Source organism: Camelus dromedarius, chromosome 31, assembly GCF_036321535.1.
Source record: "Camelus dromedarius isolate mCamDro1 chromosome 31, mCamDro1.pat, whole genome shotgun sequence".
NCBI lineage: Eukaryota > Metazoa > Chordata > Mammalia > Artiodactyla > Camelidae > Camelus > Camelus dromedarius.
In genome coordinates, this window is record NC_087466.1 from 19,575,858 (window position 1) to 19,591,301 (window position 15,444).

Consider the following 15,444-nt stretch of genomic DNA (forward strand, 5'->3'; position numbering starts at 1 on the left):
CACATCACCCCTCCCTCGGCCCCATCAACAGACCTCGTCCTCCCAGCCAGCACACCTTCCATAGCTTGGATGGAGTTTCCCAGCACCTCCCCGGGCTGGACACAGGAATGCACGTGCTCATTAAGCTGTGAGGCACGAGGCAGGCACCGTGCTGGGCACTTCCACACACACTGACTTTAAACCTCAGGATCAGCCAAAAGGCAGGTGAGGACACAGCAGCTCCAAGAGAGAGTGGGCAAAACCACACTCCAAATCCAGGCTGACTGCATGGTGGAGGCGGCAGCACGACCCCGAGGCCTAGCTGTTCTTTTGCACACCCACCGCCCAGTTCCGCCGGGGCTGCAGCACCTGCCCCCAGCAGGCCCGTCTCCCACTCGCCCCGCAGCTGTGGGGACCCCGGGCAGTTGGCACCTGTTTTTTGAAAAGGTATTTATCTTTCCACTCCCTGAGAGCAAGAGCCATAAAAGGACAGGCCGAACGTCAGGTGCACAAACGTTCCATAGAGACACATGTCATTTACACACAGCAGCCTGGCAGGCCGGGAACCACCAGGAATGCCTTCCTGAGGAGCCCAAGAGCCTGGTCAGGCCACAGGTGCCTGAGGGAGGAGCTCTGTGTGCAAAGGCGAGGTGTGGTCCAGCCCAAGACCCACCTGGGTTTCTGGCACAAGCCTGAGATTTTCGTTTGGGCACCATTTCAATCCTGGTTAAGCATACAATTCAGTGGCACTGAGGCTATTCACAGGTTGTGAAATGAACATGGCTAATTCCAGAACATTTTCATCATCCCAAACAGAAGCTCTCTCCCCACCAGACACTGACTCCCCAGCCCTCTTGCCCCCAGACACTGGGAAGCACCATCCTACTTTCTGTCTCTGAATTTGCCTATTCCAGGCACCTCACAGAAGTGGAAGCATACAATACTGTCCTTTTGTGTCTGGCTTCTTTCACTCAGCATCATGTTTTCAAGGTTCACATGCAGTAGCCTATATGTCAGTGTTTCATTCCTTTTCATGGCCACATAATATTCCATTGTATGGATATACCCCATTTTGTTTATCCATTCATCAGCTTATGGGTTGGGTTGTTTTCCCCTCCTGGCTATTGCGAATATTGCTGCTGTGAACATGGGTGTATAAATAGCTTTCAGTATTTTGGAGTGCAATAACCCAGAAGTAGAATTGCTAATCATATTGCATCGTATAGTTAGATCACGTCCTGTTTATCCATTCACCAGTTGGCAACTCTGTGTTTAACCCCTTGAGGAACCACCAAGCTGTTTGCCACAGCAGCTGCACCATTTTCCATTCCCACCATCAGGGCACAAGGATTCCATTTCTCCAGAACCTCATCAACACTTGTTAGTGTCTGCAGTTGGATAATAGCCATGCCTGAGACTTTAGAAGGGAAAAGTGTCCCAGGAGTCCGGACAAGGCTCGCCGGTGTCCATCCACTTCACGCATGCCCTTCTGTGCAGAGCTGCAAGAGCACTGGCTGCAGAGTCAAGAAAATTCAGTTCTAGTTCCAGCAGAGTGCTCATGGCTGTGCAACTCTGGACAAATACATTAACCACTCTGAGCCTCAGTTATGTCCACTATGGGAAAAGAGCTAAAGTGCCAAGTGTCACCTCCCACAGGAGGTGGGGCTGTGAATCTGTGAAAGGAACCAAAGACAGAGTGTTTTCAGAAACCCCGCCAGAGGACACATAGGTGGTGGGAAAGGGGGTGGTTTCCACTTCCCTAGATAGATCTTTTATGATAACATACGGAAAGGACTAGACGACTTTCCCCTTCAACCTCCCCTTTCTGTGCCTTTGAATGAAGAAGTCAAAATACAAGAAAAAGTAGAAAGACGTAAGAAGATGTGGGGAAAATTCTAGGTAATATACTGAGGGCTCCTTTGGCATCAGGATAATTACTGGATACACACACACACAGAGCACCAGAACCTCCTTGTAGACTCAAAGGTTATGCAAATCGATTATGTCACCAGATCCAGAGAGCCAGGTATAGGGCAGGAATTATCATCCCAAATCATCAGGAGAGGAAACGAAGGCCCAAGGAAGTGAGGTAACCCTGCCCTGGGTCACACAGCACAGCTGGAATGGGGCCTCTGGACTCCAGTTTAGCCAAAACACAAGAAGGTCGTGGACACCGGGCTCCACGCAAGGCCAAGGCCCAGGGCTAGTTCCTCTCAGCGGCGGCGGCATCTCTCTGTCCATCTGTCCGTCTGTCTCTCTCTCTCATGCACACACACACACAGACGGACTCACACATACCCTGAGGGACTGAAGTCTCCACTGAACAGCCCAGGCCCTGGGGAGCCACGTTCCAGAGAAGAAATGGGACCCTCTCTCCTCACTCGCAGGAACAACGTGGAGCCTCGTGGGCCCCCAGCCAGCATCTCCATGGCGACAAAATGCCAGCAGCTACGGGACTGGAAATAAAGCCTCTTCCTCCTGAAAGCCCCATCCACTCAGCTCCAGCTGCACAGGGGCTCGGGGACGCTCGGGGATGCTCGGGGACCCGCACCTGAACAGCAAAGAAGGCCCCACCGCCCCGAGAGCAGGGGACAGCGCACCCGGGCACCAGCTGTGCTCCCACGGAAGAGTTTCCGAAGGCTGTCGCCCATGGGGTCCTGGACAAACGGGCCCAGCTATGGGCAGTGCCCGCGAGCAAAGGCACGCTGCCCTCCGGCACACGCACCAGCCCCAGTTCACGGCAGGCCCTGGGAGCTGCCTCCTAAGCCTTGAAAGTAACAAGCGTTCCTTCTCCGGAGGTACCAAGGGTTTTTACGTTTTCTCACTTTAAAAAAAAAAAAAGCTTTACAAAATGCTTGGATCCCCAGGTAGGCTCTCAAAAGCCTACTGAAGTCCAATGTAGGGTAAACTGTCTAAAGCAGTTGTTCAGCCTAGAGCTTCGGAGCCAGACTGTCTGGCGTTGACTCTACCAGCCATGCGACCTTGGCAAAGTCGGCTTTCACCCCTGGGCCTCAGTCTTCTCACCTGTACAACGGGGTCAATGGCAGAGGGCCGCTGAGGGCCCAGCATAGACTAAGTGCCCCGAGGGCTCAGTTGTTCATTGGCCTGCCGCGGCGTGTTCTCACTGGTGGGCCAGCCTGCAAACCCAAGAGTGGATGAATGTTCCAAGAGAAGGCAGCCTCTCGAGGCACCAGCTGTGGGTCAGCTGGAAACTCTGGTGTTAGCCAGCACTGTGCACACACTGAACGCCCCTCTCTCTCCACCGCCATGACCTTCCCCAAATCAACCCTCAGCCTCGGCTTACCTTCCGAGGGATCCATAACCTGGATCCCAACTCAGGACTCTCAGTACGATTATTACCTATATTACAGCTACTTCTCAACGGCCTTAAAATTCTCTAAGAGCGCACCATGAATGCAACTCCTCATTAGTCACGCAGCCCTCAGTTAATAATTAAGCAGCCTTAATTGGTGGATGTGGAAGTGCAGGGCATGGCTTCCAAGGCACCACTGCACATGGAACCGGCCTGGCCCGATAATGGATTTCCTAAGTCAGCTCACAGAGCTAATTCACATTGCAAGTTAATTAGCCTAATGAAGGCAAGTGTGACTTAGTGAATTCCAGCCTCACTTTCTCCTCTGACTCAGCCGCCCCGGGAGGCTGCCAGTGTCATCCTCTTGGCTTCGATTTCCTGGAGCTCCAAGGAAGGGGCCCAGGGGACAGGGTTTCAAGAAACCACGTGTTCCCAGCTCCCCTACTGCTGTCAACTGGGAGTCAGTGAGTGCTCAGGAGGCTACTGAGAGGCAGGACACACCTTCTTGTGAGTTGGCTCCAGAACCTCTGCAAGGGAGGGAAACTTCTAGCAAGTGGAAATCACAGTGAGCCCCAGGTGGACGGAGGGCTAGGCACCACCAACCCTCACACCTATGACTGAAGAAGACCAGGGCTGTCCCTGACCAGGAAGACAGCAGCTCATGTGTGCGGAGCAACTGACAGTTCACAGAACCATCCTCTCATCCAGACTCTCCCTGCATCCACGCAGCATCCCTGGGAGGGAGCATCACTGCCCCAGTTGGATGGACACAGAAACCAAGGCACAGAAAGGTATGACCATCAAAGGCCACTCACACTGGAAATGGTACAGCTCACGCCTCCAGACCCCTCGGCCCTCCTAGGCCAGTTATCTTTCACTGTTCTCCATCCAGAGGCAAGCCAAAGTCAAAACCTTGCTTGCCCAGAAACAACCCAAGTGTCTATCAACAGATGAATGAATAAATAAAATGTGGTCTATCCACATAGTGGTATATTACTCAGCCATGAAAAAGGAAGGAAATTCTGACACGCGCCACAACACGGATGAGCCTTGAGGACAATATGCTAAGTGAAAGAAGCCAGACACAAAAGGAGAAATATTGTATGATTCCACTTACGTGAGGTACCCAGAGGAGTCAAATTCACAGAGACAGAAAGTAGAAGGGTGGGTGCCAGGCGCTGGTGGGGAGAGGAAATGGGAAATTGTTGTTTAAGGAGGACAGAGTTTCAGTTTGGGAAGATGAAAAGAGTTCCAGAGCTGGATGGTGGTGATGGTTGCACAACAATGTGAATGTCCTTAATGCCACTGAACTGTACACTGAAAAAATGATTACAGTGGTAAATTTGATGTTGTGTGGATTTCACCACCCACAAAAAAAGAATGAGGTACTGACATGTACTACAACATGGATAACCTTGAAAACATTACGTTACATGAAAGAAGCCAGACATAAAAGGTCACCCATCGCATGGTTCCGCTTACAGGAACGATCCAGAATGGGTAAATCTATAGAGACAGAAAGTAGGTACGTGGTGGCCAAGGGCTGGGGGGAGGAGGGAGGATGGACGGTGATTGCTAAAGGGTGTCAGATGTCTTTCTGGGGTGATGAGAATTCTCTAGGATTAGAGGGGTGGTCACCCAGCACCGTGAAGGTACTGTATGACACTGAATTGCACATTTAGAAATGGTTAATTTCATGTTATGTGAATTTCACTTCAATGGGGAAAAAAAAGGAAAGGAAAGGGAATCTCCAGGTCTCCAGTCCTCTTGTCCTGCAGCCAAAGCCTCGCCCGGTCTGTCGGCACTCTCTTTTTCTGCTGGGCATCTGTCCAGCAGCCCCTTCCTGCCCCTCCCATGCACCGCACACACTGCAACCTCCGTTTCTCCTCTGCATCCAGACCTGAGTATCACCAGAGGCTTGGAATCTATTCCAAGCACCGGTCAGGATTCTAGTGAGAGCAGGGGGAGAAATCTGGAAGGCAGCCTCCTAGGAGAGCAGGTGGGCCAGACCACTTTCCCCAAGTTTCTTTTCATCAGAAGCTGCCTTGAACCCTCTTCCAAGTTCAGAGCCGGGCAAGGTGCTCCGAGGAAGCCATAAAGGCACCACTTGGCCCTGCCCTTGGGACAGAATGGGACACCTGGGCCCCGGGAGCTACACCAAGATGATCACAGTCAGGGTGTGGCTTGTACAGCATGGGGAGCCGCAGGGAAAAGCAAACCTGCTAACTCTTACTAAAGGGATCCTGGCCAGAGCCAGAGGAAGCCACTTGGGCCCCCGAGTCTCCCCTCAGCCCAGTGGCCAGAAGCCCTTCAGCCCTTCCAGCTCAGAGCAGCCAAGGGAGGACTGCAGTGCAGGTGCGGGGGGACAGAGACTCCGCCTCCACTTCCTCCCCTACTTGGCGTCCTGCTGTGTCCTGATGAGGCCACTTTGGGTCCTTGCTCTTTCTCTAATGAGTGAGGAAAAGGGTAGAAGGTGGGCCGGGAGGGGGAAAATCCAGACCAAGCCCCAGGTGAGAATGTAGGGTGAATGGTGACCGGCCCCCACCTTCCTGGACAAGCCCCGGCTCGTTCTGAGTTGTGCCCTCTTGAAACCTCCACCTGTCCCACCCCCGTGAACGGGGGAGCGCCTGCCCAGCCCTCACTCAGCCAGCCTGAAAGCTGTTCTCACTTCAGGGGAGGAAAAGGCAGCACCTCCCAAGGCCTCAAAGACGCACCCAGGCTCTGACCACAGCCTCCCAGGTGCCTGCAACAGGATCCCCTCGGAACATCAAAACCACATAAACAGCCATGATCCCAGAGCATGCAGTCCTGTCTCTACATCTGCGGTGTCCTTTGGCCTCTTTGAAAAGCAAAAGCCACAGAACAAAAGAAGAGAAAGTCTATTTTCCCCTCTGGAGAAAAGAAAACAAACAAACAAACAAACAAAACCTCATACAAACCCAAACGGAAAACTTCTGGGCACTGTTCAGACTGAACCAGATCAGAAAACACTGATGAATTTAAAATAACAACATAATAACACATCGGGCCGTGTCGCGAATGTGGCTGAACTTGAACTCGAGGAATCAGGGACCCCAGTTAAGACAAGGATCCTGGTCAGCAGGTAACTGCCTCTGCGGTTGACCCAAATCACAACCACCCTGAGTTGTAGCATGTGCCCACGTGTGAAACGTTGACAGATGAAAACACTGGGTGTCGAATCAGTACCTCTCCGAGCCTCAGTTTCCTTACCTGGAAAATGGGCACAGCAGCACTTCTGGGTGTCCATGAAGTACAAAGGACAAAAGCACTCTGTACCATGGAGGGTGTTACACAAAAGGTGCACACACAAGAAAGACCACTTCACCTCTGGACCTCTAGCCACTGCCTCCCCCAAACAGTCATTGGGCCCTGAGTCACTATCAGGCCACTGAGCCGGGCACCGGAAACTCAAAGTCAAATAAGCCCAGGTCCCTCAGCCTGTGGAGCAGCTGGGCTACGGTGCCGTTTGGAAAGGGAAGAGCTGCCTTCTCCATGGGCAGGAATCTCAAGATCTGGGAAGTCCACCATTAAGCGTCAGCCGGACTGAGTGCAGGATGGGGGTCATTATTCTTCCAAACCCTCCAAACATCCCGTCCACCAGGACAAACTCAGGTAAACCCAACATTCCAGATTTCACAAGCTGGCCCCAGGTTCACAGCCGTGTCCTGAGTCTCAGTCCCACTCCACGCCCAGCCTGGGATGGTAAGGTTTCAGGGAAATGGAAAGTCATTCTTCCTAAAAGGTCAAACCCTTGGACTTGGTTTTTTCCGACACTCCTTCCGGCTTCCTATTCTCCTAAGATGCTGAATTCCTCTTTTCCCCCCTTAGGAAAACAGGACTGTCTGCCGGGAGAAGTAACAGAGATAAAAAGAGAAATAGATGTGATCGGTGCGCTACATGTTGGTACCCAAGGAGGGCCGGGCAGGCCACCCTGGACAGCAGTCGTCACCATGAACTCATGATGCTCTGGTGAGTCACCCGAGGCTGGGACCCGAAATAAAATGGGCTTTCTCTACCGCCGGACAGCTCGGAGCTCAGCTGAGTACGGAAGTGGGGATCTGCTAACTGCCTCCCTTGCTACTCTGGGCAGCAAATGCCCAGGCTGCCTGGCCCCCAGGTATAAATTAATGAGTCCCCTTCTGCACTGGGTTAACGCAAATCATGCTCTGGGCCAATTAATTAATTAAGCCACTTGAGAACTTTGCTTTGCTGTGTTGGAAAATGTCACAGGTGTAGGGGGGAAAAAAAAAACGAGGTCTTAAGGTACGAAGGTCCATTTGATGGCTCAACAAGGGGGTGTGCTCTCAGAACTCTGGAAGCTTCTGTTATTAATGGTGTTTTAGTGTTAGGTTCTTAAACACATCAAACAAATTTCCTTTAAACTGGTAGTTAGCGACTGCCACGGGGAAGGCTGCAGGCCTCCCACCTTCCAGATGGCTCAACCACAGTGAACGTTTGGCCTGTCAGATGCACAACACTGACGAGCTAATTGAAATATGCTGCAAGGAGCAAACCCCAAATAAATGCGGAATAGCTGTTTCCTTGCACGAGAGCCCGCCGAACAGCCTCCGTGTCTGGCTGTCCCTGCCGACTGAACGCTGCCCGCCGCTCCATGAGCCTCATGTCTGTGTGGTTTTCAAAGGACTTAAATGCTTTTTTCCATTGTGATTACCCAAGAGGGAAAAATTCTAATTGCAGAAAATGTTTGGTTTTTCTCCCTCTTACGGAGAAGAAAAAAAGAAAAAAAAAAAAAAACCACAAGTGAAAAGTCAACACTTACAAAGTGCCCAGGAAAGCAATTAATGGGCCCTCCGGCAGGACAGAGGAGGGGAGGGACCAGCCTTGACCCACCTCCAGACCTGTGGGAAGCCCAGCCTCCTGGGAAGCCCAGAGCAAGCGGATGGACAAGGTTCCCTGCTGGAAAGGGGAACAGCCACCTATTTCTACCCCGACACACCCCTGCCCCCCACCCTTCAAGATGGGTTTTCAGGGGGCTGTGAAGAGATAGCAGAGGGACAGCTGGCTGCATCAACGGAGCAGCCCTTCCTCCACCCGCCTCACACAGGGCGCTGGCGCCTGGTGGGCCTTCCCTGGGGTCTGATTCCTTTGCGGACCACGGCCAGGTGAGGCCGGGAGGCTGCAGGGCCTGGCTCATGCCCCGCAGGGCAGCGGCGGGAAAGGGCTCTCCTCTGCTCAACAGCACAGCCCATGAGTCAGCCAGACCCCCAGCTGCCAAAAGAGAAAATTCCATCCTTCACTGGGAATCATCTGCGAAAAGGGAAACAAAGAAACTTGGAGAGAAGAAAGGGCAATAATCTCCATCACCTAGGTACCAGGTCTTAACGGGGCACACAGGCAAACATTTTTGGAAAGGTTCCCAGGAGTCAGAAGGCCTGGATTTGAGGGCTGAGGCCCTGGGAAGTACCAGTTGGCCTGAAATGACTCCTCAAGAGGATCATTCCACTGGGCGAAGGGCTGCCCTCGGCTCCCCCCAGCAAAGACCAGTTCTGTTGGAGGGCTGGACGTGGGGCTGCCGACACCCCCTGGTGCACGAGAACACGGGCACCTCCTGCCTGCAGGCTGTGGGAAGGGGAGATAGGTGCCCCTCCTGAAGGGGTATAGGAGGGCAAGGAGGGAGCCTGTGCCCGGAGGGGTCTCCTTCCTCTGGCACTGAAGGCACAGACAAAAGAAGCTGTGGCCCCAGCCTTCATTCACCAAGTAATTACTGAGTGTCCACGAGGTGTCCCATTCTGGATGCCGGAGTTACCATGGGGACAGGCACAATGACAAAGATGGCAGACTCGGTCCCTGCATTGGTTGCAGGGGGGGTGGGGGGTGAGGAACAAAGAATCTCATGGCCAGGGGTGGATGCAAGTCTTGGCTCAGCCCCAGCTACCTGTGCAAGCTCCAGCAAGTCACTTACCTCTCTGAGCCTGTTTCCTTTCTGCAAAGTGTGGCAATGGTCCCTCTTTATCTCTAAGGAATGCTGTGTTGTGGAACAACTTTGTATAAACGGTCGGTACTCATTATTCACAGATTCCAGATTTACGAATCCGCCTACTTGCTACAGTTTATTTGGAGCCCCAAAATTACCCATCACGGGGCTTACGTGGTCATTTGCAAACAGGCACAGAGCTGAAAAAAAATTGAGTCGCCCAGCGTGCCTGATCCCAGCAGAGGTCAAACAAGGTGGCCTTCTGCCACCTTCTGTTTCAACTCAAACTGTCAGCAAGTGTCTTTTCCGTGGCCCGTTTAGTCTCAAGGTTTTCACACTTAAGTGCTTTTTGTTGGTGATTTTAAATGGCCCCGAGCATGAAGTGGAAATGCTGTCCAGTGCTCAGGGCTGGGAAGGGATGTGCCTCAAAGAGAAAACACGTGTCAAATGAGCTTTGCTCAGGCATGAGTGACAGTGCTGTGGGCTGAGTTCAATGAATGAATCAGTGATAAATATTAAATAAGGCACCTTTGAACAGAAACACACATAAAACAACATTACGTACTGATCGGTGGACAAACACATTATGCCCAGAGGCTGGCAGGAACCTAACCCAGTAAGAGCAGTGGTTCACTTTATAGAACAGAACTGCCAGGAATGGGCCTGGACCGTGTGCACACGGGGCGTAGGATACGTTATACTGGGAGGTCTTCTGCCCTGCAGGGCCGTCACACCTGCAGCTGAAGGCTGACATGTCCACACCCAGCCTAACTGCAACGCTCCACGATGAAAATCAGCCTCGGGGTCCCTGAGTCCTGAGGCTGCTTTTAGTAACTCTCTGCTTTCCCCCTGCTCCCTTAGCTCCCGACACCTTCCCACAAGACGGCCAGGGCACGGAGGAAAAGCTTTGTGAAGGATCTGGGACCTCAGCGAGGAGAGCGTGCAAAACTGCTTCTTCGATGCTCTTCCCCAAAGATCTTGCTTGGATTTTGATTTGTGTGTTACTGGAACCCCGCCTGTTGGTTAATTTTGTTTCCGTCCTCTGCCAAGGGCAGTTGCTAATATGAGTAACTGAAGTGAGTGCCAGCTCTCCTCTCCAACAGCGCTCTTTCTGCCTTTGGCAGTAAAGGTTTAGCAAGGGTCTGTCTTGGTGTTTGCCAGGCTCGGTGTGAGGAAGGCAGTACCCCTGCACCCATTTTACAGGACAAAAGGCCCGAGGTATACAGCCTCGCCAGGATAAAGACCCAGCACTGAGCTGGCAACGAGGGACCTGGGTTCCAGGCTGCAGGAGAGGTCTTGGGCAAGTGGCTTCTCTGATGGCATCATTTTCTCATGCTTAACAGGGTGCAGCCCTCCTGGATCCAGTGCTCCCAGACCCTCCATCAAGGCTGGAGAAGACTTTAAAAGGTACCATCAGGCTCCCCACTTTCCCTCCAGACTAATTCTCTCCTTTCAAGCTAGAACCTTTTCTGGTAGGGCCTTGGTGATAACCACAGATTTGAGACTCTAAATCCTACACACCTTTACAAACTCAAAATTCCACCCATTCTTCAAGGAAGGCCTCCTTCAAAATCCCACCTCTTCCAGGAAGTCAACCCTGATCGCCTTTCCCAGAAAAGGAGTCTCCTCCTCTGAACTTTGCTTGCCGTGTCAGCGACACTTATCATACACACTCAGTGTTACCCGCGGGGCGCATCTCCCTAACCACACCATGAGGTGGCCGAAGTTGTAGGTGCAATGTTACTTATTGCATTCAACTCACTTATCTGTCCAGTTTTCCAGAAACCTTTTGTGATAACTTATCAAGAATACAGATAGACAGATTTACACATACACACACATACAGACAGGAAAGGAAAGCAGAAATGAGTATGTGACAAGGGTAAGTGGACACAGTCCCTAGATGAAAAAATCCCACTGTTCTCCCAGCATCCTAGAAGCCAAGAAGAGGAGGTGACCAGAATCCCCGGAAAGACAGCGTGGGTGGAATGGGAAGAGTCCAGCAGAACTGGGTACAAACCCAGAGAGCCTTTGGGCAGATCGGTTGACCTCCCTGTGTCTCAACTTCTTTCCCTTGGAAAATGGAGGAAGAACACCACTCAGGTGCACGGTGCACGGAGCCTTGTGCACACTGTGTGCATCCAGCACCCACACAATACCAGTTTTCCTTCCCCACTTTCCTTCTCATTATGAAAGGAGGAAGCAACCTAGTTTCTTGTGGGGTGGGAGAGGCAAAGCTTGCCTGACCCTAAATTCTAAAAGAAATTTTTCATAAGAGACTCTGTAAGAAGACTTGAGCAGAGAGGGGCAATGTCCCACGTTATGGTTACCCCTGGTGTTAGAGCAAACCCGATGAGGGTTTACCATAGCTGCCATCACTCTATCTGATCACATCCCAGGTACCTAGTGAAAGGAAGGATCTGCGGAGAAGCTACTTGAAGACCACTTAGCTGCATCGGTGTCTAGTGGCAGGGGTCCTGGTGAGCAGGTTTCAGGACGGCTGTGTGCAGACTGAGAAGGGGCGTGCAAGCATGTGACCGCTCACTTTGGCCTAACGGCCTCTCCTGCCCATGGCTGAGGACGCAGGTGTGAGATCACTGTCCTTCCATTACAGAGCACACGGCCCCCACCCTGCGCGTCTTTTCCAAAAACAGCAAGGCAGCGATCTTGAAGCACCAGAAGTTTCCTCTTCTAATCTCTACAAATTAACCGCACATTCTCCATGACTGGCTCTTCTTGGAGGCCAAGTTGGAAAGCCTTAACCGGATGGGACGGTTAGGAGAACGTCTGCCTGGTTTTAAAATAGGCCCGAGATAGGGAGGAAGGCAAAGCCGGGTCCCCATGAGAGAGACTGTACAGTCAACTTGGGACAAGGGGCTCTCAGCTTCTCACCATTTATCCAACAGACATTTCCTAAGAGCCTGCCACATGCCGGGCATGGAGGATGCAGAGAAATGAGATTTGGCACCGAGTCCCCAGGAGACCAGTCTAGGAGGGAGGCACATGGTAACACCAACTACCATTCCATGTGGTAAATCGGACTAGGGTGGCACAAAGGTGGAGGTGATCAACTCTACCTGGGAAGGCCAGTGAAAACAGCCCTGGGTCCCAGCAGCAAACAGCTGATCAGGCAGAGGACGCAGGGCCCAGATCCCCAAGGGCCTCGTACAAGTAGAGGTTCTATAGGACCAACCGAGACCGAGAGAAACCAAGTGACTTAGTGAAGCACGTACAGACCTTATGGGATGGCCAGGCCTGGCACCTTGACTCCCACAGTCCCATTCTCTACTCTCCTGCCTCCCACACGCAGTGAGGGCGGAAGGCCAAAGAAAGAAGTCCATTCCACACCCAGTGCTCAGAGAACCCAGAGCATCGTCACAGCAGAGCATGGACTGTCCTAGTCGCTTGGCAAGCCACTCCCTACAAGAGAAACAGCCCCTCCTAACTCACTGTGCTTCTCTCTGCAAAGGGAGAAGCCTGGGACTCTCCTCCGATCACAGCATACAGCCACTTAACAGAAGGCAAATTTAACAGGGACTGTTCCAGAGCCAGATAAATGAGGGTCCTGGAGGCAAGTCGGGGAGGGGGCTTCTACTCCATCCAGACGCTGAAGGTGCACAGGGTGCTGACCCAGGGCTGGGGACCAGAGCTGAATCAGATTCCACCCCGTCCTCCATTCTCCAGGAGCTCACAATCCAGCAGGGGAGATAAGCCAGGCACAAAAGTAGCTATAAAATACGGCGGGCGGTGATAAGAGTCACACAAGAGACACAGATAAGGTGCAGTGGGAGTTCAGAGCAGAGATGACTCACACTGGGGGCTTGGCTGTGGGGAGAGTCAGATGAAGGGAACATTTACTACATTCTCCCCAGGGGTGGGGGTGGGGAGGTCTAGCCTATCAGCCCCAGTGGCACCCAGGTGGGAGCTGGGGAAAGAGCTAGTAGTGGACCCAGAGAGATGCTCAAAGGAGGTCCCCTCTGAAGAAGCTCGATTCTGGAAGGGAGGAGGCGAGCCGGCGGGCCACTTTGGAGAACTGCCCCAGCACGTGTACCAGAGGTGGGGAGAGGAGTGTAGGATGAGGGACCTAGAATTTACGCAGGGGCAGCAATGCACTGAGAAAAGACGGCGCCAGATTTGCGTTGAAAGGACATTTGCCTAGCAAGCAGTCTCTGTTACCTCAGAACGTCCATTCCAGGTTGGGGGAGGGGGGCACAAGTTTCCCTCTCCCCAAGTCACCCGGCAGCCCCGCCCTGGGTGAGAAAGGATGAGGAGGGTGGGGAGGAAGCCGGCTGCTCTGAGACACAGCCAGCACCTCAGGTTACAACAGGAAAGGGAGACTCACAGGATGGAGATGGGCCAGATTCTCCTCCAGTGAGGGGGCCCCCCGCAGCACTTCTTCTCAGCCCTGGCCCCCTTTCTGAGGGCCACACCTCATGCTCAGGCCACGCACACCCACCCAGCCAGGCCGGGACTGGAGGGCTGTCCAGCCGGAGGCGGTGAGACCAGAAGGCTGGACAGAGGGCACTGGCCACCACTTCCTCCCGGCCGCCTCCTCACGAGCGCGGGCCGGCTGGGGCAGGCCCAGCGCTGCACACACACCTGCCCCTTGACCGCTGTGACACTTGTCACTGGGGGAGGGGAGTCCTCCACGCCTCAGCCGGAACCGACGGAAATTCGGGCATTAGCAGTGGGGGCCCCAGTCGAGGGCCAGCGCCTCCCCGGGGAACGGGCCGGGGGCGATTTCCTGAGCCTGGGGTCCCCGCCCGCCACACCCTCCTCCCCGCGAGGGGCGGCGGGGCCTGGGGTTCCCACTTGTCCCTCCCACCCGGCAGGCTGGCCGGGGCGCCTCGGAGCCGCTGCCCAGCCAGGCCCCCGCACCAACCCCCGTGCTCGCCGCGGGCCTGAGGAGGGGGCCCGGCCGCGCCGCTTTCCAGCCGGGCCGCGAGTCACTCACCCGGCTCCGCGCGGCTCGGCGCCGTCCTCTTCGGCCGCCCTGGGCCGCTGCCGCCTCACGCCGCCCGGGAGGCGCCGACCCCGCGGCCCCGGCCCGGCCGGCTGCGCCCCGCGGCTCCGCGCGCCCCCGCCGCCGCCGCCAGCTGGCCCCGGGCGAGCGGCCGGGCCCCCGCGGGCATGCTCCCCGGCCGGCGGCGGGCGGGCGGCGGGCGGGCGCACGTGCCGGCCCCCGCGGGTCTCGGCGCTCGGAGCGCGGGCAGCGGGCGGAGGAGGAGGCGGCAGGCGGCCGGCGGGGCGCGGGGCCGGGCGCGCCCGCGGACCGGCCTGACAGCTCTACGCCGCGGCGCCGCCGTGCCCCGCGCGCCCCAGCGGCCGCTGCTGCCCGCGCGCGCCGGGCCCGCCTCGCATTCCCTCACTCGGTGGCGGGCCTGCGCCTCCGTCAGGCCGCGCGGGGAGCCGCTCGCCGCCTCCGCCCGCCCGTCCGCCCCGAGGGCCGGCCTCCGCCCGCAGAAACCTGGCTAACTTGGCGGCCCCCACCGGGCGCCGGGCCTGCCCTCACCCCGGCGATTCCCGGAGGCCCGGGGCTCGCTTCCACGCGGGGAGGGGAGGCCCCGCGCGCAGGACCCGGCCCACGACCCTTGGCCCTTTTAACTCCGTCAGCCTGGCCGGTAGGGAGCCTCGCTAACAGGACGAGGGGAAGGGAGCAAGGAGATGGGCAGGAATTGGAAAAAATAAAATAAATAAAAATAATCCAGTCCTTCAGGAGTAAAATAACAAATCAAGGGGAAGTGAACTGCGGAAGACTTTGGAAGGCATTTGAAATGTGGTCAAGCCAAAGGTAATTACGTGAAGCCCAAATCTAGATGCTGGGTATTTCCATCAGTTACAGACCAGACTGGCAGAAATAGGCACCGTGAGTTCTCTCCTCAGGACACCAAATATGGTCTGGGCCAAAACGTGAAAATGCTCTTTGGTCATCAGGAGTGCGAGTAAAAAGTAGCCAGAGGGTAAGTTCTAGGCCCTGACTTCAAGGAGGAACTGGCAGAGGATCAGAAATAACTTCATCTCTCCACTGGACTCTCCAGTCAGAAAATAAGACCAAGGAGAGGGTACTGAGTGGAACTTACTCTAAATACACACTTTGATTTCTTTTAAGGATGGCCTTGTTTCCCAAGAACTGAAGTGATGGAATTAAACAGGGCACACCTAAAACCTAGTGGTGGTTTACCTGTCACTAAGTATC

The 15,444-nt window shown here is 54.4% G+C and overlaps 1 protein-coding gene across 5 annotated transcripts in view; it reads right to left on the minus strand.

Annotated features, from left to right (window-relative positions):
• The window catches only part of PITPNM2 (phosphatidylinositol transfer protein membrane associated 2), a 131,186-nt gene extending 116,888 nt beyond the window's left edge, over positions 1-14,298 (minus strand). For all 5 annotated transcript variants that reach the window (XM_064481268.1, XM_031442574.2, XM_031442575.2 and 2 more), the window contains exon 1: positions 14,203-14,298. The gene's annotated coding sequence lies outside the window, so the exon portion shown is untranslated. The remainder of the gene's footprint in view (positions 1-14,202) is intronic.
• Between the last annotated feature and the right edge of the window lie 1,146 nt (positions 14,299-15,444).